The sequence below is a fragment of the Mytilus edulis genome, chromosome 1 (assembly GCF_963676685.1).
Source record: "Mytilus edulis chromosome 1, xbMytEdul2.2, whole genome shotgun sequence".
NCBI lineage: Eukaryota > Metazoa > Mollusca > Bivalvia > Mytilida > Mytilidae > Mytilus > Mytilus edulis.
Window position 1 is genome coordinate 45,280,405 of NC_092344.1, and position 23,679 is coordinate 45,304,083.

The 23,679-nt window shown below is 32.9% G+C and overlaps 2 long non-coding RNA genes across 2 annotated transcripts; one reads left to right on the plus strand and one right to left on the minus strand.

The window, feature by feature from the left end:
- Window positions 1-389: 389 nt before the first annotated feature.
- Window positions 390-23,346, plus strand: LOC139519501 (uncharacterized). Its single transcript, XR_011663605.1, has 3 exons — window positions 390-499; window positions 21,469-21,663; window positions 22,493-23,346. It is a non-coding gene; the product is annotated as an uncharacterized lncRNA (long non-coding RNA).
- On the minus strand, window positions 9,166-11,325 carry LOC139483320 (uncharacterized). The gene is made up of 2 exons (XR_011655012.1): window positions 9,856-11,325; window positions 9,166-9,319 (listed from the first exon to the last, which is right to left on the minus strand). It is a non-coding gene; the product is annotated as an uncharacterized lncRNA (long non-coding RNA).
- Window positions 23,347-23,679: the final 333 nt, after the last annotated feature.

Sequence of the window (23,679 nt, forward strand, 5' to 3'; positions counted from 1 at the left end):
GTCGAATTTATAAATCAATTCTGCCGTAAAATTTATCAATCAATTCTGCCGTAAAATTTATTAATCAATTCTAGCCGTAGTTAAGTTTAGTTTAAACATATTTTATTGTTCCAAAAAGAGACAAATGGATTAGACACAAGTTTTTCAACTTAGTAACGTCTTCTCTAATATATACATAAATATACACATGAATGAACATTACATAAATCTGACTTTAACCAATTATTATTTTAGCATTAAGATATAAAAATAAAATTACATATAAATTTTAAGAATCGAATCAATGGATATTTACCGCTTAGTATAACCAATCGAATGCGCCTATTTTCAGTAGAAATAAATGCAAACACACCGAACTGTGTAAATTAAATATGTTAGTGTACATGACAAGTGACTTTACTCATGTGCGTGTGAATTTGTTTAAATGTAAATTACACATTGAATTTCATAGTTTATAGTTGCGGATTAACAGAAAAACGGAAAAAATCTACACGCAATTGTAAGTATCAATTTTGTTTTATGCTTAAGGTTTATGAGCCCTTCTGTAGCAATTTTTGTACGAATTTTTCAAACTTCAATTGTATCAAAACTACAGATATAATGAATAATTGAGATAGGCCATTTAGTACATGTACCAAGGGGAAACTTGATTTAAAGCATAATTATTTACTGTTTCATTGCATTTACTAGAAAAAGAGTACTTTGTGGCAAATAAATCAAGATTCTTATAGAAAATCCACAGCCTTTAATACAGAGATTTTCGTTATAAAATTTGAAACATAGATTACTCACTTGCTTTTCTATGATGTGCTAGTGTTCATTTTCTACAAAATGTTCTATTAAACAAATCTGTAAATTTCAAAATACCTCGTGATGAGTCACTAAAGTCTAGCGCACCCTAAAAGGTGTACTTGATTTGGTCAATATTTTTATTTGTTTTAACCAATAACTACATTAATAAACTTGTTTTTAGGAAATCAATGCTAGCACTGCATGCAATAATCCTATATCTATCAGTAATCAAATTGCCAAATGTGAGAGTACAAGGATAAAGACTGTGGACCCTATGGCTAAAATGGCCGTATTTTCACCTCAAAATTTAATCTGAGTTCAGGCAAACCTGTGCATTTTGAGAAGTTTTAAGGCATAGCATGCCCTAGATAAATAGAATTCAAATGCATTGTATGATTTAGAAAATTCATAACTTAACTGAATTTTACCGTACACTTTTTTCGTCCCTGCAGAAGATGATAAAATTAACAAACAGTTGAGTTTACCTTGATATGGTCCACTCAGGTACACAGTTTAAATAACCAATTATTGTCAGGTATCTATTGTCCATCTCATGTCCATGTCAAACAAAACAGCTCACTTCAATAATTACCTGTGGGGAAGTTCTCAAACCTGTTTCCCAACTTAGTTTATTTTGGCACCTTCTGGAGGAATGAAAAAAAGTGAACGGCAAAATCCTGGTAATTTTTTAATTTTCTAAAACACAAAACATATTTGAAATTTATTTATCTAGGGCATGCTATGCCTGAAAATTTTTACAGATGCACAGGTTTGTCTGTACTCAGAGTAAATTTTGAGGTGAAAATACGGCCGTTTTAGCCATAGGGTCCACATGAACCTTAAATCCATTGAAACGTTTCAGAATACAAAAGTCAATCATAAAGATCATTCGATTATCGTACCCAAAAGAGCATACATACATTGATCATGTTCTAGTAAGATCTGTTACAGAATAAGGTTGTCAAAGTTGAGAAAAACGCTTGGTACTTTTTATATACTTTTGTACAGATAGAAAAACACTATCATTTTCTTCAGAACTCAAAGACTCATCACCAGAGAGCAATAACTCAATTGTAATATTGACAGCAAAAGTATTTATTTCATTTATCATTTAAAGCCTTTGTGATGAAAAATTGTTACAATATAATAAATAATGTTTAGCATCTTCATTGATGAAGCCACATAAACAATTGACATCAACCATTTGATTTTCTTAGTACAAGATGTATTCCAAACGCTCATCATTTAGGAGTAACAGTGAAAACTTATCAACTTGCATTAAGCCTAAAAGTATGTTAGGGCTGAGTATTAATATTTTTTTATTGTACGCTAAGGCATAAAATGATTAAAAGCACGTGTATTCCCTCATATTTTTTTTTTATCTGCAATCATGTCGGCAGGTCAAAATATTAAACGTACAATTCTGAACAATCATTTTTAACTTTTAATCAGCTATTGCAGTTCTTATAAACTATAGGCCTTCAAATATTCGGCTGTTGGTGGTTCATGCGGAAATTCAAACCACAAATACACTTCGGAGTCCTGGGTTGAGATCAATATCGTAGCTGCTACGTAGATTTTGACTATTGAACGTGTAGCTATAGACTAGTTGCTACAAAGATATTGATAGCAGCTACGTAGCCGCTACGATATTGAACTCAACTCAGGATTTTTTAACGTGCTGTCTTGATAGTTTATCGATTACATAACAATTATATATTGCGGTATATCATTGATATTAGTTCTAAGTATTGGTACGGCTATTGGTACTTTACGGAACGGAACGGAACGGAACGGAACGGAAAAGAATTTCATTTAAGGTATCCAAAGGGGGCATTTATCAAAATTTCGAAAAATCTTTAAAACAAAACAAACTTTAAAATTTCTGTGTTTTACGGGTTTCCATATACAAATAACACAAATGTATACTAAATCTCATCTTCACAGGTGAAATGTGTAATAATGTATAACATCGGGAAATACTCTGTAGATGAATATGTCGGATTGTCCTGATAAATTATCATGAAATTAACGCATTTGCAAGTCATGCATTATGATATCTAGACTGACCTCACGTCGTCCTTGATTAGAGACAGTGATCAAGTTGAATCTGATTTAAACTTATTAATTTATTTTTCCGTTCCGTTCCGTTCCGCAAAGTACCAATTGCTCTGAGGAATTGGTATTTAACGGAAAAAACGGAAACAGACATCTTTAATGTAATTAAAGCAGTATGATAACAAAAATTATCTGACACCTCTTTTTGCATGAGTGGTATGTGTTTTAGATAGCATTTTCGACTTGATCAATAATACAAAATTTAACACAAAGGCAGGTTACACAAAAAGTCTTTCTCCTTCCATCGGTAATTATATTTTAAAAAAGAGGCCTTCAACAGCCCGTTCCGACGATGATTAGAGACAGTGATCAAGTTGAATCTGATTTAAACTTTTTAATTTATTTTTCCGTTCCGTTCCGTTCCGCAAAGTACCAATTGCTCTGAGGAATTGGTATTTAACGGAAAAAACGGAAACAGACATCTTTAATGTAATTAAAGCAGTATGATAACAAAAATTGTCTGACACCTCTTTTTGCATGAGTGGTATGTGTTTTAGATAGCATTTTCGACTTGATCAATAATACAAAATTTAACACAAAGGCAGGTTACACAAAAAGTCTTTCTCCTTCCATCGGTAATTATATTTTAAAAAAGAGGCCTTCAACAGCCCGTTCCGACGATGATTAGAGACAGTGATCAAGTTGAATCTGATTTAAACTTTTTAATTTATTTTTCCGTTCCGTTCCGTTCCGCAAAGTACCAATTGCTCTGAGGAATTGGTATTTAACGGAAAAAACGGAAACAGACATCTTTAATGTAATTAAAGCAGTATGATAACAAAAATTGTCTGACACCTCTTTTTGCATGAGTGGTATGTCTTTTAGATAGCATTTTCGACTTGATCAATAATAAAAAAATTAACACAAAGGCAGGTTACACAAAAAGTCTTTCTCCTTCCATCGGTAATTATATTTTAAAAAAGAGGCCTTCAACAGCCCGTTCCGACGATGATTAGAGACAGTGATCAAGTTGAATCTGATTTAAACTTTTAAATTTATTTTTCCGTTCCGTTCCGTTCCGCAAAGTACCAATTGCTCTGAGGAATTGGTATTTAACGGAAAAAACGGAAACAGACATCTTTAATGTAATTAAAGCAGTATGATAACAAAAATTGTCTGACACCTCTTTTTGCATGAGTGGTATGTGTTTTAGATAGCATTTTCGACTTGATCAATAATACAAAATTTAACACAAAGGCAGGTTACACAAAAAGTCTTTCTCCTTCCATCGGTAATTATATTTTAAAAAAGAGGCCTTCAACAGCCCGTTCCGACGATGATTAGAGACAGTGATCAAGTTGCATCTGATTTAAACTTTTTAATTTATTTTTCCGTTCCGTTCCGTTCCGCAAAGTACCAATTGCTCTGAGGAATTGGTATTTAACGGAAAAAACGGAAACAGACATCTTTAATGTAATTAAAGCAGTATGATAACAAAAATTGTCTGACACTCTTTTTGCATGAGTGGTATGTGTTTTAGATAGCATTTTCGACTTGATCAATAATAAAAAATTTAACACAGAGGCAGGTTACACAAAAAGTCTTTCTCCTTCCATCGGTAATTATATTTTAAAAAGGAGGCCTTCAACAGCCCGTTCCGACGATGATTAGAAACAGTGATCAAGTTGAATCTGATTTAAACTTTTTAATCTATTTTTCCGTTCCGTTCCGTTCCGCAAAGTACCAATTGCTCTGAGGAATTGGTATTTAACGGAAAAAACGGAAACAGACATCTTTAATGTAATTAAAGCAGTATGATAAAAAAAAATGTCTGACACCTCTTTTTGCATGAGTGGTATGTGTTTTAGATAGCATTTTCGACTTGATCAATAATACAAAATTTAACACAAAGGCAGGTTACACAAAAAGTCTTTCTCCTTCCATCGGTAATTATATTTTAAAAAAGAGGCCTTCAACAGCCCGTTCCGACGATGATTAGAGACAGTGATGAAGTTGAATCTGATTTAAACTTTTAAATTTATTTTTCCGTTCCGTTCCGTTCCGCAAAGTACCAATTGCTCTGAGGAATTGGTATTTAACGGAAAAAACGGAAACAGACATCTTTAATGTAATTAAAGCAGTATGATAACAAAAATTGTCTGACACCTCTTTTTGCATGAGTGGTATGTGTTTTAGATAGCATTTTCGACTTGATCAATAATACAAAATTTAACACAAAGGCAGGTTACACAAAAAGTCTTTCTCTTTCCATCGGTAATTATATTTTAAAAAAGAGGCCTTCAACAGCCCGTTCCGACGATGATTAGAGACAGTGATCAAGTTGCATCTGATTTAAACTTTTTAATTTATTTACCGTTCCGTTCCGTTCCGCAAAGTACCAATTGCTCTGAGGAATTGGTATTTAACGGAAAAAACGGAAACAGACATCTTTAATGTAATTAAAGCAGTATGATAACAAAAATTGTCTGACACTCTTTTTGCATGAGTGGTATGTGTTTTAGATAGCATTTTCGACTTGATCAATAATAAAAAATTTAACACAGAGGCAGGTTACACAAAAAGTCTTTCTCCTTCCATCGGTAATTATATTTTAAAAAGGAGGCCTTCAACAGCCCGTTCCGACGATGATTAGAAACAGTGATCAAGTTGAATCTGATTTAAACTTTTTAATTTATTTTTCCGTTCCGTTCCGTTCCGCAAAGTACCAATTGCTCTGAGGAATTGGTATTTAACGGAAAAAACGGAAACAGACATCTTTAATGCAATTAAAGCAGTATGATAAAAAAAAATGTCTGACACCTCTTTTTGCATGAGTGGTATGTCTTTTAGATAGCATTTTCGACTTGATCAATAATACAAAATTTAACACAAAGGCAGGTTACACAAAAAGTCTTTCTCCTTCCATCGGTAATCATATTTTAAAAAAGAGGCCTTCAACAGCCCGTTCCGACGATGATTAGAGACAGTGATCAAGTTGAATCTGATTTAAACTTTTAAATTTATTTTTCCGTTCCGTTCCGTTCCGCAAAGTACCAATTGCTCTGAGGAATTGGTATTTAACGGAAAAAACGGAAACAGATGTCTTTAATGTAATTAAAGCAGTATGATAAAAAAAAATGTCTGACACCTCTTTTTGCATGAGTGGTATGTGTTTTAGATAGCATTTTCGACTTGATCAATAATACAAAATTTAACACAAAGGCAGGTTACACAAAAAGTCTTTCTCCTTCCATCGGTAATTATATTTTAAAAAAGAGGCCTTCAACAGCCCGTTCCGACGATGATTAGAGACAGTGATCAAGTTGCATCTGATTTAAACTTTTTAATTTATTTTTCCGTTCCGTTCCGTTCCGCAAAGTACCAATTGCTCTGAGGAATTGGTATTTAACGGAAAAAACGGAAACAGACATCTTTAATGTAATTAAAGCAGTATGATAACAAACATTGTCTGACACTCTTTTTGCATGAGTGGTATGTGTTTTAGATAGCATTTTCGACTTGATCAATAATAAAAAATTTAACACAGAGGCAGGTTACACAAAAAGTCTTTCTCCTTCCATCGGTAATTATATTTTAAAAAGGAGGCCTTCAACAGCCCGTTCCGACGATGATTAGAAACAGTGATCAAGTTGAATCTGATTTAAACTTTTTAATCTATTTTTCCGTTCCGTTCCGTTCCGCAAAGTACCAATTGCTCTGAGGAATTGGTATTTAACGGAAAAAACGGAAACAGACATCTTTAATGTAATTAAAGCAGTATGATAAAAAAAAATGTCTGACACCTCTTTTTGCATGAGTGGTATGTGTTTTAGATAGCATTTTCGACTTGATCAATAATACAAAATTTAACACAAAGGCAGGTTACACAAAAAGTCTTTCTCCTTCCATCGGTAATCATATTTTAAAAAAGAGGCCTTCAACAGCCCGTTCCGACGATGATTAGAGACAGTGATCAAGTTGAATCTGATTTAAACTTTTAAATTTATTTTTCCGTTCCGTTCCGTTCCGCAAAGTACCAATTGCTCTGAGGAATTGGTATTTAACGGAAAAAACGGAAACAGACATCTTTAATGTAATTAAAGCAGTATGATAACAAAAATTGTCTGACACTCTTTTTGCATGAGTGGTATGTGTTTTAGATAGCATTTTCGACTTGATCAATAATAAAAAAATTAACACAAAGGCAGGTTACACAAAAAGTCTTTCTCCTTCCATCGGTAATTATATTTTAAAAAAGAGGCATTCAACAGCCCGTTCCGACGATGATTAGAGACAGTGATCAAGTTGAATCTGATTTAAACTTTTAAATTTATTTTTCCGTTCCGTTCCGTTCCGCAAAGTACCAATTGCTCTGAGGAATTGGTATTTAACGGAATCAACGGAAACAGACATCTATAATGTAATAAAAGCAGTATGATAAAAACAAGTCAGACCCTTCTTTTTTGAATGAGTGGTAAGTGTTTTAGATAGCATTTCGACTGGATCAATATTTAAATAAACAGCTGCGCCATGAGCGCATGATACGCCCGTCGTCTTGTGAAAAAACATAAATCTTTTTTGAATAACACAGGGTTGTACAGGATGTCATGCTTAGTATATCCTGACTCATTCCTTATTCCCGCTCAGGAAGATTGTACAAGATGTATTTGGAAACCCGACGCAACATTAGCCTGTTAAGTTTTAAGCAATAGAGATACAGCGCAACATGTGAAAAAAAAACCTCTTTTTTTACAAAATCTCAATAACTCGAAAATATAAAAATGAATCATCACCAAAAAGTATACAGATCTTTAGATTAATATAACAAAGAAGTGTGTAAAGTTTTAAGCAATAATCATAAATCGTTTTTGAGATATGGTGCGACATGTAAACCCCCCCTTTTTTTTTTTTTTACAAAATACTCAATAACTCAAAAATGACATTTTGAATCATCACCAAAAAGTATACAGATATATTAAGATTAATATAACTAAGAAGCCTTTGAAGTTTTAAGCCATAATCAAGAATCGTTTTTGAGATACGGTGCGACATGTGAAAAAAACACACGTACCCCTGTTTAAGTTACAAAGTGCCATAACTCAAAAAGTTGTAATCTTATTTTCACAAAAAAGTATACAGATCATTTGACCATCATAAGAAACAACTATGTTAAGTTTCAAAAAATTTGGATAAGTCGTTCTCAAGTTACGGTGCGACATGTTTACACCAGACAGACGGACAGACGGACGGACGGACGGACACTGGACATTTGTATACCATAATACGTCCCGTCAAAATTGACGGACGTATAAAAAATAACACAAAGACAGGTTAGACAAAAGGTCTTTCTACTTCCATTGGTAATTATAAATTAAAAAATGGGCCTTCCGAAGATGATAAGAAACAGTGATCCCCATTTCCATTCTCAATTTTATATTAGAAACAAGGTCTCATAAATATTAAAACATATGTTTAAAATATATCTTCATAAAAATATGAGCACTAAACACTGGTTTACACTATAATAAAAAAATGTTTGCAAATTGTTAAAACATTTTCGGATTTATCAAAGCACTATAAAAAATGGTAACTCCTTAAAAGTCATAAAACCACAATAATAACTGCTGTTAATCAAAGTATTTATAAAAACTAAAAGTCTGTTCTGTTACAAAACCTATAGGCAAAGGTCTTACTATAATATCAGCGGGAAATTTCGGTTCTAGAGGTGCATTCCGTATTTAATCTGCAGGGGCGGATGCAGGAATTTTGGAAAGAGGGGGTGCTAACCCATGTAACCCAGGGCAAAGGGGGGGTGCAAAACATATGTCCCGATACAAATGCATTGATCGGCAAAAATAAAGGGGGGGTGCACACCCCCGGAACCCCACCCCCCCCCTGGATCCGCCACTGAATCTGTTTTTTTTTCTCCTATCTCCTGATGACAGCTGGTGTGTCCGTAGATATTGTTTAAATTTTCTATATTTTCACTTTTTAATTAGTTTACCTGCACAATGGCGCAGAAGCAATATTTATTTTTTGGCGCAAATGAAAAACTACAACTTTTAAGAATTGGCGCAAAAGCAATGCGTACTTAAATAACAATCAAATTTGACCGTGCCCACAAAACGATTGTTCAAATTACGAATAGTTTCAGCTTAAAATCCATGGCACTCTAAAATGTAGATTTTTTAAATCACATAAATTCCATATCGAAATACGTATATTTGGATCTATGCAATATGTTTATCTGGACATCAGCATGCTAGCTGTAATGACTCCCATCTATTCTTTGCGGGCATTAAATAATGGACTTCATTAAAGATAACCGTTTTATTTATTGTCATATAATCCACTCTATTAACACAATGTAGCATGAATAACAAAGGTATGCTGGTGTTCAATGAATGATTACAAATGATGACAGGTAAGTATAACTCCAAACTGAACGTGAACATCAAACGGTAAAAAGCTGAAAGAACAAATAAAAACTCAATATAAAACCTATCAATCAAAAAGATTTGCCAAAACATACAAAAATACAAAGTTGGCTTATGACACTAATTGTGTTCCATACATTCACATAAAAAATACAAGTATTAACAATATATCAAGTTTGTAACATAACTGTGAGTCAAAACTGGTGTGTTCAGCTTTTAATGTGTTGAAAACTCGACAAGTATCAAACATTATGTATGCAAATTATGACACGAATTGCTTTCCATACTTTAAAAATAACGAAATGAGGGGGGTGCTATGAATCATACAAAAATTACCAAAAAGGGTATTTGAATGTTTATAGAACATTTTTATAGTGTAAATGTTGTATCTGTGTGTTTACAAGTAATAACAAACGGTTGTGAAACAATAAAACAAATAATCTGGTGAAGTGGCATATTTGTCATCATTGTCATTTATCCAACGTTTTATACGTCATCAAAACACAATACATGTTATATATGTTTACAATAAACAGTTCTTCAAATTGTCAATATGCTATAAACGTACACTGTGCCGGAATCTGGCAGATATATCAATAAATGATGCTGAATCATCAACGTGAGCATGTAAATAAGGGGAAATTACAAAAGAGGGGAAAGTAACAAAGAAGATAGTAAATGTAAGTCAACTTTCGGAAACATCATGAAATAATTACGGACGAGTCAGTACACTAGCTTAGTTCCGTCATTTCAATAACATGGATGGCAATATGTTTGATTGATCTAACCATACGTTAACCAGTGTCCTTTGAATACAGTGATCATGCATGATGTGAACATTTTTTTCTATAGACATAGGTAGATTTGATTAATCCAAATAATATAGGTATAAAGCATACCGGTGTCCATGCAATTCATAATGCAATACAACAATATATAGAAATAAATTATGTTTTTTTTATGAAATGTATGTGCTTATGCAACATTATCAAACTGCTGTAATGCATTAGTTATAAACTTTGAAAGAACCGATGACTTTTCATTCGTTTTTAAACTCAAATGTACTTAAATAGCACATTTTAAACCGTAAGAAATTGGTTTATCTCTCGAAAAAACCTGAACTGTTCTCGAAAAAACCCGAACTGCTCTCGAAAAAAACTTGAACAGATGGAAATGAATATACCCTTAAAATTGCCTTTTAATTACAATAACTAAAACTTTTGTTATAGCATATGTAAATGTAAGGATATAAAGACATCATGTGTGCATGCTCTTTGAAATTTGCATTGGTATGTGTATAGAAATTGCTTTTTTCTATATTTTGGCATAAAAGCATTATTAGGCCAAATCAAACTTTTTTAACTGCAAAGTATGTATGGTTGGCAACATCCTTTCATCACAAATACTTACTTAACTTGTTTGATCTTGTAAATTTAGTTTAAGCATTTATTTTACGTGTTACAGGAATACATGTCTGTTTGTTTACATTTTTAGTCATAATCTCTCGAAAAAAACTGGACGCTCTCGAAAAAACCCGATCTCAACCGGACACTATACCTACGGTGGTAATACTGATACGTATTATTACATATCAGTAAAAAAAATCTACAAACAGTATGTTAATAAAGAGTTATGAAGTAAAATGTACATGGGACAAAATCACAAAAAATACATAGAATAATACAAATTATCAATGAACAGGTGTTATATGTCAGTTTGGTATGGTCAAGACGTTTGGTAAAGATAACATCCTTTTAAGAGAGTTATCTCGTCTTAACCAGTTATGGGGTTTTTCGTATTGCGGATTGCATTCCGTATTTGTATGATATGTTAGTTGATTTGTTCTCTTGATTTATTGTTACCATTCCATGTAGATGTGTTTTTGAAGAATAGAATTTATTAACTTGAATATTCGTTTATTATCTATGCCAGAAAGGAGCATTAAACAGGGCTTTACTTGACAGTGGATGTAGAGTCTGCAACAAAAAACGAATCATAGTATATTTTTAGCATTCTTTTAAAAACATACAGTAGACGACTTTAGTTTTAATACCGATTTTGCCGCAAATACTAATATTCTCTTAGAAATCAAAGACGGTTACTTCGAAGTCGATAATAGGGCTATCTTAACTAGTTATCGTAAGTGTATACTAACTTAAAGATAGCCGTTAAATTGTTAAGATAACCCACGAGGGGATTGCAGATACTCTCTTATCACCATCGTAATCTTCTTGTAAAGCGTTTTCTCTTAAATGAAACTTAAGATAGGTTTTCATGATACAGGGGCCCGCGGTAACAAGAAACTTCTCTTAAAGTCTTCGTAAGTCATAGTTTACGATTACACAAAGAATGCATTAAGGGTCCTTTTAAGAGTGTATCAAAAAGCATTCTATTTTCGTTCTTTTCTTTCCCATAACTTCGTTTGATAAAACCCTTAAAACATTCTTAGTCTAAGCGCACTTATTAATTTTCGGACTTATCCGACAACGTTTTCTTTGAAATTCTTTGATTTACATGTTAGTTTGTCCCGAAAAAATCTAGTGAAATGTTTGTATCGTAGGGCTATCATGACTAGCAGTGACACGGACAGTGAATTAAATGTATGCAATTACTTTTGCAAATAATCTTACATGTTTTCAATTTGTTTCTTAATCCGTTATAAATCAAGAGGACTTGAGCGGCCAAGCAATACACGTACAGTTTCATTCCCTGACATTCCTCATGTGTAAAATAAAGGTCATTTTCATTCTAAGATAGGTTGATGTGTGGGTAGAACCGCACTTACATTAAAATGTTTTTTCACAAGACGACGGGCGTATCATGCGCTCATGGCGCAGCTGTTTATTTAAATATTGATCCAGTCGAAATGCTATCTAAAACACCTACCACTCATTCAAAAAAGAAGGGTCTGACATTTTTTTTTATCATACTGCTTTTATTACATTATAGATGTCTGTTTCCGTTGATTCCGTTAAATACCAATTCCTCAGAGCAATTGGTACTTTGCGGAACGGAACGGAACGGAAAAATAAATTAAAAAGTTTAAATCAGATTCAACTTGATCACTGTCTCTAATCATCGTCGGAACGGGCTGTTGAAGGCCTCTTTTTTAAAATATAATTACCGATGGAAGGAGAAAGACTTTTTGTGTAACCTGCCTTTGTGTTAAATTTTTTATTATTGATCAAGTCGAAAATGCTATCTAAAACACATACCACTCATGCAAAAAGAGGTGTCAGACATTTTTTTTTATCATACTGCTTTAATTACATTAAAGACATCTGTTTCCGTTTATCTGTTTCCGTTTTTTCCGTTAAATACCAATTCCTCAGAGCAATTGGTACTTTGCGGAACGGAACGGAACGGAAAAATAAATTAAAAAGTTTAAATCAGATTCAACTTGATCACTGTCTCTAATCATCGTCGGAACGGGCTGTTGAAGGCCTCTTTTTTAAAATATAATTACCGATGGAAGGAGAAAGACTTTTTGTGTAACCTGCCTTTGTGTTAAATTTTTTATTATTGATCAAGTCGAAAATGCTATCTAAAACACATACCACTCATGCAAAAAGAGGTGTCAGACATTTTTTTTTATCATACTGCTTTAATTACATTAAAGACATCTGTTTCCGTTTTTTCCGTTAAATACCAATTCCTCAGAGCAATTGGTACTTTGCGGAACGGAACGGAACGGAAAAATAAATTAAAAAGTTTAAATCAGATTCAACTTGATCACTGTTTCTAATCATCGTCGGAACGGGCTGTTGAAGGCCTCCTTTTTAAAATATAATTACCGATGGAAGGAGAAAGACTTTTTGTGTAACCTGCCTCTGTGTTAAATTTTTTATTATTGATCAAGTCGAAAATGCTATCTAAAACACATACCACTCATGCAAAAAGAGGTGTCAGACAATTTTTGTTATCATACTGCTTTAATTACATTAAAGATGTCTGTTTCCGTTTTTTCCGTTAAATACCAATTCCTCAGAGCAATTGGTACTTTGCGGAACGGAACGGAACGGAAAAATAAATTAAAAAGTTTAAATCAGATGCAACTTGATCACTGTCTCTAATCATCGTCGGAACGGGCTGTTGAAGGCCTCTTTTTTAAAATATAATTACCGATGGAAGGAGAAAGACTTTTTGTGTAACCTGCCTTTGTGTTAAATTTTGTATTATTGATCAAGTCGAAAATGCTATCTAAAACACATACCACTCATGCAAAAAGAGGTGTCAGACAATTTTTGTTATCATACTGCTTTAATTACATTAAAGATGTCTGTTTCCGTTTTTTCCGTTAAATACCAATTCCTCAGAGCAATTGGTACTTTGCGGAACGGAACGGAACGGAAAAATAAATTTAAAAGTTTAAATCAGATTCAACTTGATCACTGTCTCTAATCATCGTCGGAACGGGCTGTTGAAGGCCTCTTTTTTAAAATATAATTACCGATGGAAGGAGAAAGACTTTTTGTGTAACCTGCCTTTGTGTTAAATTTTGTATTATTGATCAAGTCGAAAATGCTATCTAAAACACATACCACTCATGCAAAAAGAGGTGTCAGACATTTTTTTTTTCATCATACTGCTTTAATTACATTAAAGATGTCTGTTTCCGTTTTTTCCGTTAAATACCAATTCCTCAGAGCAATTGGTACTTTGCGGAACGGAACGGAACGGAAAAATAAATTAAAAAGTTTAAATCAGATGCAACTTGATCACTGTCTCTAATCATCGTCGGAACGGGCTGTTGAAGGCCTCTTTTTTAAAATATAATTACCGATGGAAGGAGAAAGACTTTTTGTGTAACCTGCCTTTGTGTTAAATTTTTTATTATTGATCAAGTCGAAAATGCTATCTAAAACACATACCACTCATGCAAAAAGAGTGTCAGACAATTTTTGTTATCATACTGCTTTAATTACATTAAAGATGTCTGTTTCCGTTTTTTCCGTTAAATACCAATTCCTCAGAGCAATTGGTACTTTGCGGAACGGAACGGAACGGAAAAATAAATTTAAAAGTTTAAATCAGATTCAACTTGATCACTGTCTCTAATCATCGTCGGAACGGGCTGTTGAAGGCCTCTTTTTTAAAATATAATTACCGATGGAAGGAGAAAGACTTTTTGTGTAACCTGCCTTTGTGTTAATTTTTTTATTATTGATCAAGTCGAAAATGCTATCTAAAACACATACCACTCATGCAAAAAGAGTGTCAGACAATTTTTGTTATCATACTGCTTTAATTACATTAAAGATGTCTGTTTCCGTTTTTTCCGTTAAATACCAATTCCTCAGAGCAATTGGTACTTTGCGGAACGGAACGGAACGGAAAAATAAATTAAAAAGTTTAAATCAGATTCAACTTGATCACTGTCTCTAATCATCGTCGGAACGGGCTGTTGAAGGCCTCTTTTTTAAAATATAATTACCGATGGAAGGAGAAAGACTTTTTGTGTAACCTGCCTTTGTGTTAAATTTTGTATTATTGATCAAGTCGAAAATGCTATCTAAAACACATACCACTCATGCAAAAAGAGGTGTCAGACAATTTTTGTTATCATACTGCTTTAATTACATTAAAGATGTCTGTTTCCGTTTTTTCCGTTAAATACCAATTCCTCAGAGCAATTGGTACTTTGCGGAACGGAACGGAACGGAAAAATAAATTAAAAAGTTTAAATCAGATTCAACTTGATCACTGTCTCTAATCATCGTCGGAACGGGCTGTTGAAGGCCTCTTTTTTAAAATATAATTACCGATGGAAGGAGAAAGACTTTTTGTGTAACCTGCCTTTGTGTTAAATTTTGTATTATTGATCAAGTCGAAAATGCTATCTAAAACACATACCATGCACTCATGCAAAAAGAGGTGTCAGATAATTTTTGTTATCATACTGCTTTAATTACATTAAAGATGTCTGTTTCCGTTTTTTCCGTTAAATACCAATTCCTCAGAGCAATTGGTACTTTGCGGAACGGAACGGAACGGAAAAATAAATTAATAAGTTTAAATCAGATTCAACTTGATCACTGTCTCTAATCAAGGACGACGTGAGGTCAGTCTAGATATCATAATGCATGACTTGCAAATGCGTTAATTTCATGATAATTTATCAGGACAATCCGACATATTCATCTACAGAGTATTTCCCGATGTTATACATTATTACACATTTCACCTGTGAAGATGAGATTTAGTATACATTTGTGTTATTTGTATATGGAAACCCGTAAAACACAGAAATTTTAAAGTTTGTTTTGTTTTAAAGATTTTTCGAAATTTTGATAAATGCCCCCTTTGGATACCTTAAATGAAATTCTTTTCCGTTCCGTTCCGTTCCGTTCCGTTCCGTAAAGTACCAATAGCCTATTGGTACGAAATGAAAACTGAATCCATTGTGTCGCAATGAAAATTGTATTAACCTCGAAAGTAGGAATATTGTTGATATATATTTTACACTGCTACACGCGCTGAATTTAAGAGTAAAATAAAATACTAGTTTGTAGCCAGACTTAAGCTTGTAACTAGGATAATATGTCAGAGACTTAGGTAGAACTAAAGGTACTGTGTCAACTATCACACACAAACCCCACGGTATGCAGGTTGAACATTATGTGTATGTTATATGTTTATTTTGTATGAATGGCTACACGCTAATCATGGACTTCGTAGTGGACATATAACTGTCCACCTTATTATCAGCTTGATTTCACCCAATAACAATATGACTTCTAAAAATCCAGGCTAAAAATAAAGCGTATGTTCTCAGGTACGGACCTGCGAATTCGCGGGAATAGTCTAGTCTATATAACGACCTTCATAACCTATCAATATTAACTTTTAGATTATTTTGATTCCTTACTAATGCTCTTTCGACTTAATGTATCAATCTTAAATTGTAGATTTCAAAAAATCAGCTAGTAGGTACATCCTCAAAAAGTATTTACAATGTTTATCTTTTCAAAAGATGCAAAATCTAAAGAAGAAAAAAAACATCTATTTCATGTGATGTCCAATTTATTAAAAATGCCTTTCCTTAAAATCATTTATTTTGTAATTAAAAATGATTTGATACATTTCGTGCTTTTTATTTTCAACTAAGAATTATCATAACCAAGGCTGTGTTTCTTGTTTTAAAATGAAATCTCCACTTTTGAGAAATTTACATTGTTAATGAATTTAATCGCTTACATTAATTCAACTATTTGCCTCTGGTTAGTTTTATACATAATATTTTCAGTATATATGACTCATTTCATTTTGTATTGTTTCGTTCGATTCGTTCCAATTTTCTTCCGTTTTGCACTCTACAGGTACCCCTCTCTTCACCCCTTTTAGTTTTTATCATTGGTGAAAACAACGTACTTCACAATTATATAATATAATATATTCATATAATAAAAGACACGTTTAAAACTCTTGACTTGCCTTGTTCGGTCCAAAAAGTTTTACCAATTTGAAACTTTAATCAAAATTCCCCCAAACTAATATCTGAAAACGTTTTTAAAATTTTGAGTTGATAAGTGTTACACGGATTGAAATTGCTTTATTTTACGCTGTATGTAAAAATTTTAAAAATTCTTCAGAAATACGTCATATAATATATGCATACAATAAAAGACACATTTAAAACTCTTGACTTGCCTTATTCTGTCTTATTTAAAACAGAGTTACGACCATCACAAATTTTCGTTACGACCATCCTCAACATTTTTGTTTTTTTAGTAACGACCATCATGCTCGAATTTTTGAATGACTATTTTACGAAAATTGGAATGTTTTAATGCATCAAATTTGGTTTCAATATCACCGAACTTCCGAATAGTATGTATGAGACAGGCGGTTTGACTCAAATGAACATTTTACCGCACGAAAATCGGAAAAGAAAAGTTTATCCCTAGAGTGGTCTCCCATCTCCGGATGGTAGTTACGACCATCCGCTTACCACCAGTGAATTATGTTAACACGGCCACTGAGGAAAAAAATATCTCTCATATTTGACGGTAGATCTGACATAAAGTTTTTATTCAGGTCACCTAAGCAAATTATGTTATTATTTTCATCCATGGCATTTTTCAACATTTGATCAAAATACTGCCAGAAATAAACTGAAGATTGCCGTTCCGACCTATAATTGATGTTTATCAATATTGATCGCAATTTAGTTTTTAACTCAAAGCACATACTCTCAAGTTGGCAATTCTCCAAATCATGTCGACGAGTTATGCGAACATAACTTTTATAATACATAATAATGCCACCCCATGAGAATTTCTATCTTTTCGAACTGGTATTTCAAAACCGGATATATATAAATCAGAATCTGTAATATTTGAGTCTAAATGGGTTTCTGTCAAGAAAACGACATCGTAATCTTCAATAATATCGACAATATAATTCAGTTTATTTCTAAGGCTTCTTATTTTACCATGGAAAATTGACAATGTTTTCTCAGATATTTCTGGTGTGCGCTCAGGGCCCGGGTTCGGTTCGATGTCACCACATATTAGCTACAACCATAAGAACAGTATGTACAATGCTCTACAATGAAAACATATTAGCAGAAGATCTGTATAAATTAAAAATACATAGTTTGAGTCTTGAAATATTCGTAAATAAAACGGCAAGTAATTCATACACTGAGAAAGATACAAATGCTTTTCTCAAACAGCCCAGACTTATCTTGTGATAAAACAGTCCTATTGTCATTCTATATGCTACGATGTCATTACCCATTGTCAAATACAAGAGAATACATGTAAATGACAATTAGAACTTGAAATAGGACTGCTTTGTAAAACATGATGCAAGATATAAACACATATAAATCGAATGATCATTCATGAAATTCAGGCAAATAAAAAATAAAGGAAAACAAAAATTTATGTACAAAAGGCAAAATTGGAACATCTTAAGAATGTTCGATGCAGTTGTAATGAAATCAGAGAGATCAATTTAGTTAAGATGAATTTAGTCTCGATGTCATTTGAGGTGGGGAAACAATTATAATTAAATAAATCAGAAAACAAAATGTGATTTTTTTTAAAACGGAAGCTCTTTTGTGAAGTGTTAGTAGACATGTTACGAAAAGGTATATTCACGACGCTGAGGTGGTCCGAGACCACCATTGTCGTCCCTTGATTTTCGTTGTTCACAAATATAGTCCCTAGTGTTGACAGTGGGTTACTTGCCATTAATTTTTATACCCCTTCCAAATTTATTTCTCCATGTTCAATGCCTCAAATTGCAAGTAGGGGGATGAAATTACACTGTAAAAAAATTTGGGTCCAGAATTTTAAAGGAAAGTAGTGATTTGGTCCAGCTGAAAAAGGTTGAAAATGAGCACTTCGGAAGCTGTCAAAAGATTTCAAGACGCCCTAAACATAAAATTGTCCATATTTTGAGTTAGAGGCGATGAAGTTTTCTATAAATTTGATATGATTTGTCCCAAAAGTAGTACAACACACTGTAAAAGTTTCTTTGAGAAAGCGCAGGTGGGATTTTTTTAATTTTCATTTATGTTCTAAAAGAAATGCACTACGAATTAATTGTGTTCTCGGACCAGGTTGACAAATAACATTTTAAATGTGGGGACTGTATCAAAACACAAAATATATTACCTGTATACATTGAATAATAATAATTCAAAAACTGTATTAATCCTTTTGGAGGCAATTCGTATGGAACGAATATTCAATGACATTTGTACCATAAGAAATGTAGGAAATTGATATTAATTAATTCCATAATAATTTTTAATAAACTATAATGCAAAAAAATGGTGGGGGGAGGGACACGGTCATGTAAATGCAGCAGTAGATGTGGGGGGGGGGGGGGGGGGAGGGGACGGAGTGTGTGAATTCTTCGGCTAGTCCTTAAAAGACCTTACAAATAAAGTATTATAATCTGTTTTATACCTTCTCGTGAATATATATGTAACGGTTATTAGCTCACCTTTCCAAAAGGAAATGTGAGCTTTTGCCATCACTTGGCGTACGTCGTCGTCCGTCCGTCGTCGTCCGTCCGTCGTTAACTATTTCAAACTATTTATACATGTTTTGTGTATTCATCAAAAGAGAACTGAAGCTTAAAAAATCTTATTACAACATTCCATAATGTCCATTTTTAGACATAACTGTATTAGTATGAAATAGAAAATTGAAACTTAAAAATAAGTGCTGAAATATATAAATAGTAGACGGTATTTATACAAATGAAGGCATCATTCGATTAGTATGTCGTTTTAGTAGAACTTATAAACACGGAAATGTTTACATTCAAACTTGAAAAATATTTATGTCATAATTCAATTATAGGAAACACTGCAAGCGTGATATACTCACTATAAACATAATAAATTGTGGTATAAACAACTACAACAGATGTTAGCAGCAGCAGGTGACCAAACGACCTTCAACAAGAAGCAAAACCCGTACCTTTTAGTCAGTAATAAAAGACCATGTTGATTTATGTACTACACAATAAACGAAAAATATATGTACAACAAAACAAACATAAACAAAACAAAGTGATATACAGCGACGAATGACAACCACTGAATCGTAGGCTCTCGACTAGGGACAGACAGCCACAGAATGAGCATGTATTCGAGCGCTCTGCTCTCCAACTTACCTGAGCCATGTCCAGCGGTGTATCAGCAAAACATGGGGAAAATCAGTTGAATGACACAAAGCAAAAACAAAACTATATTAGTAAAGACTACGAACTCAGAGTCACAATGAAACAGTACTCACAGTTACTAAGTGTAATGCTAATTCAAAGCTGATTACAATTAATAAATAATTCATGTTTACAAGAATAAATTTTATCGGTATACATTTGATGAAACTAAGGTAAGACAGATATAATTCATAAGAATAAAACATGAATTTGTACAGGACATAATACAGGTATCGACAAGATGTAGAACCGTAAGTGTCCATAATTTGATAGAACTTAGTATTCTATTCTCTCCATTTAATACTCAATCAATGTGAGTACCGATTAAACCTTATTAAATTGCTCAATTAAAAACCTTTCAGAAAAAGAGTGTTTCCAATGGATCGATAAGTTCACATGGATCGTATATAAGTTAACGGGCTTTATATACACCATCTCTTAAAGTAGCATATACTATTGTTTGTGTAGCCAAAACTTCTCAACCAAATCTTTGTACCTTTAAAATAATGTGTTTATAATGTTTCAAATTTGAAAATAGTAAAAAAGGTTTTCTTTTTCCAAAGATGAAAGGATTTGAAAAAGTAACTTGTCTTGAACATTTACGCAGATTAATAGAATTTATCATGGGACTACATGCAACCTGTTTGGAGTGCTGTTTATTATATGTCTTGTCTTGAGCGGCATTCCTGTAATAGCGGGCACATTTTGACTAAGGTATGCAAAATTTGTGCAGTTTTTATTTCCTTGTTCAAGTGAGCGATCATTATATAGACTTATATGTCCGCCTCCGGGTGCGGGATTTTATCGCTGTGTTGAAGACCCATTAGTGGCCTTAGGCTGTTTTCTTACTCTTTGGTCGGATTGTTGTCTCTTTGACACATTCGCCATTTCCATTTTCTATTTAATAATATATATTACATAGTTTAAACTTAGTTAATTCTTTTTATAGCAACAAGTGATTTATTTTTCTTGTTCATTTTGTAGTTTTTTCATTGTGTGTTTAAGGTGTACGACATTTGGTCTAGATAATGAAGGGAGTATGTGCGTGCTAACAACTGGTTTATCTCCATTTCATTGTTTGTCTGTACCGATTCAGACTATCTTGACTGTTTATTTATAGCTTGTTTGTATATCTGCTATTACTCGGGTGAGTAAAACATTAGTGGTTGGTGTGTCTGATGTATAGTAACTGCCAAGTGTAATTTGGTGATATCTATTATCTGTTGTATGTACATGTATATGTTTAACTTTGATTTCAAGGTTAATTCAGGCCAATATTGACAATTGTCCTTCAATTTATAAATTTTCTTTTCAGATGTTTGAAATACTCTTTTATATCTTCATTTACAGACAAGAACATCTTTCTGACTTCGTTATAAATATGTTCAAGAAATGTGCTGAACAATACTTAGTCTATTTTATTTTTTATTTAAAAAAAAATAAATCGGGTCAAAAAAAAAAGATAACTTCAAGGTTATTTTCTTTTTTTTTTTAGCTAACAGATGTGAAATGGCAGGCTTTATCTGGGTCAATGATCTGCTGTTTTGCTTTCAAATATACACAAATTCATATAGAAGCCATAATGAATCAAATCTAGCGTGTAGCAAAACAGAGGGAGGTAGACTAGCACGGATCAATACTATTGACAAACAGAATCATGTGAACATAACGATTTTATCATTAAACGGCGGTAAGTGCAATTTAAGCTCAACAAATGATTTGGCTTTAATAAAAATAAAAAGGGTTTTAATTTCTATCACCAATTCGTAAGAGAGAGATTGGGTGTATGTGACCATCACAAAAAGTCAAGACATCTAAAAGTCAACATACGGTCTCAAACTCTATACACGTCAATGATACATGCTTCATCTTTCCTCTATATAGTGGGAAAACACATTTTCAATAGATATTTTGTTCACGATTCACCGACAGAACAAGCATCACTTTTTAGTCGAAAAACTGGAACACTTTCTTTTTAATGAGGACCAAAGAACTTGAAAAGTGACAATATCGGCATACTGAAAACATACTCTAGCCTTCATGTAACCGTGTCAAAGGAAATTTAAAGTTTAGAACGGAATCGATTATATGTTGCTAAAGTATTTAAAAGGGAAAGATTTAAAAAGATAACTGAAGTCATGATATTAGATAACTCTCCATAAATGTGATGCATCCTCAACGCGTTTGCTCGATCTGTCTTCACGTGTTCCACGTACATGTTAAAAAAGTCGTTCATCAGTATTCATTTGAAAAAAAATAACAGTAACAGAATGGACAGACAAACGGATATGCCAATACATAATGATTCATTATAAAAGGACGCTCTTCGACACATGTTGACAATGAACAAATACTTCTAAAAAAAAGTATATAAAAATACCAACCTCCAAGAAAATTCAAAAAGTCCATAAAAACTCACAAAATCAAATGTTTGACTTTTTCATCCAACAGAATGCATTAAAAGCAACTGTCCATGCATTTACGAAGAACATGGTAAATTAATTTATTTTCTATTACAGTATTTGACGGTTTTTGGATTGACGGGGATGATCTGGCACAAGAAGGTGTTTGGAAATATTCGGATGGATCTCCCATGACAACAACATTTTGGAATACAGCGCGCTCAGAACCAAGTAATAAGTTTGGCATTGAAAACTGCGCCTCTATGAGGAGCAGTTACGGGTACTTATGGAACGACAGGTATTGCGAAGACGATATAAATTATATATATGTGAAATCGTATAACATCATTTTATTTATAATATTGTAACAAACCTAGGGTTACTATAAACTGTTTAACCATCATTCAGGAGGAGTGGAATCGACGTCAGTGTGAAGAAACAGATTTGTAATAAACATAACAATAATATTTATTTCAACAGTATTTTGACTTCTTCTTTCAATATAATAAACATCAAATACACATTCATCATTCAACAGGTAAAGCAATAAATCGGGTGGTCAATATTAAAGGTAGTTGACGGTTCAAGAGATTGATTCAGAATGACATGTTTGTCTACAGGCTCCTATTTATGTCTTTTGGCACTTACTATGACGTTAGAGTAAACATCAAATCGTCCAATCAAAAGCAACGTTTCTTACGTCTTTTGGCTAGTAACGTTTTAGAAAGACGCACATATTTCGTTATTCTTAAATAAAGAAACAATATTAAGTTGTCCTCACTTTGTCCTTCTTGTCCGAATTATGTTTAAAAGCAAATGAAACTAAAAGGACATTTCTACATAATGCTATTTTTAAACGGACAGTAAATTCCTTTCTCGATACGGCGTATGAACTTGGGTGTAATTTACATAACCTTACGCATTAGATATAATGCTTAAATGAGATCAATGAAAACCCTGTTCTATCATAAATAAACACAATGTTAATGAAAAAAGCACAAACATAATAAATACGCAATTTACCTGCATTGATAAAGTGTTAACTGATTAAACAAATAATAATATGAGATCGCAAAGTGAAAGTACAGAACGGTGTCATGGCATATGTAAACAAGTTGAATCTCAGGACGATATTTGTCAAAATAAATCACTATATGACGGGATAATCAAAGTATTTCATAGGTAAACATTACCAAAATATACATATAAAACTGACCCTTATCGCTTGCAAAGTACAAATAGTTTAAATCATGAGTATGAAAGTCAATGCATTTCAGTGTTTGTGCACTCCAAAGAAGTTGACC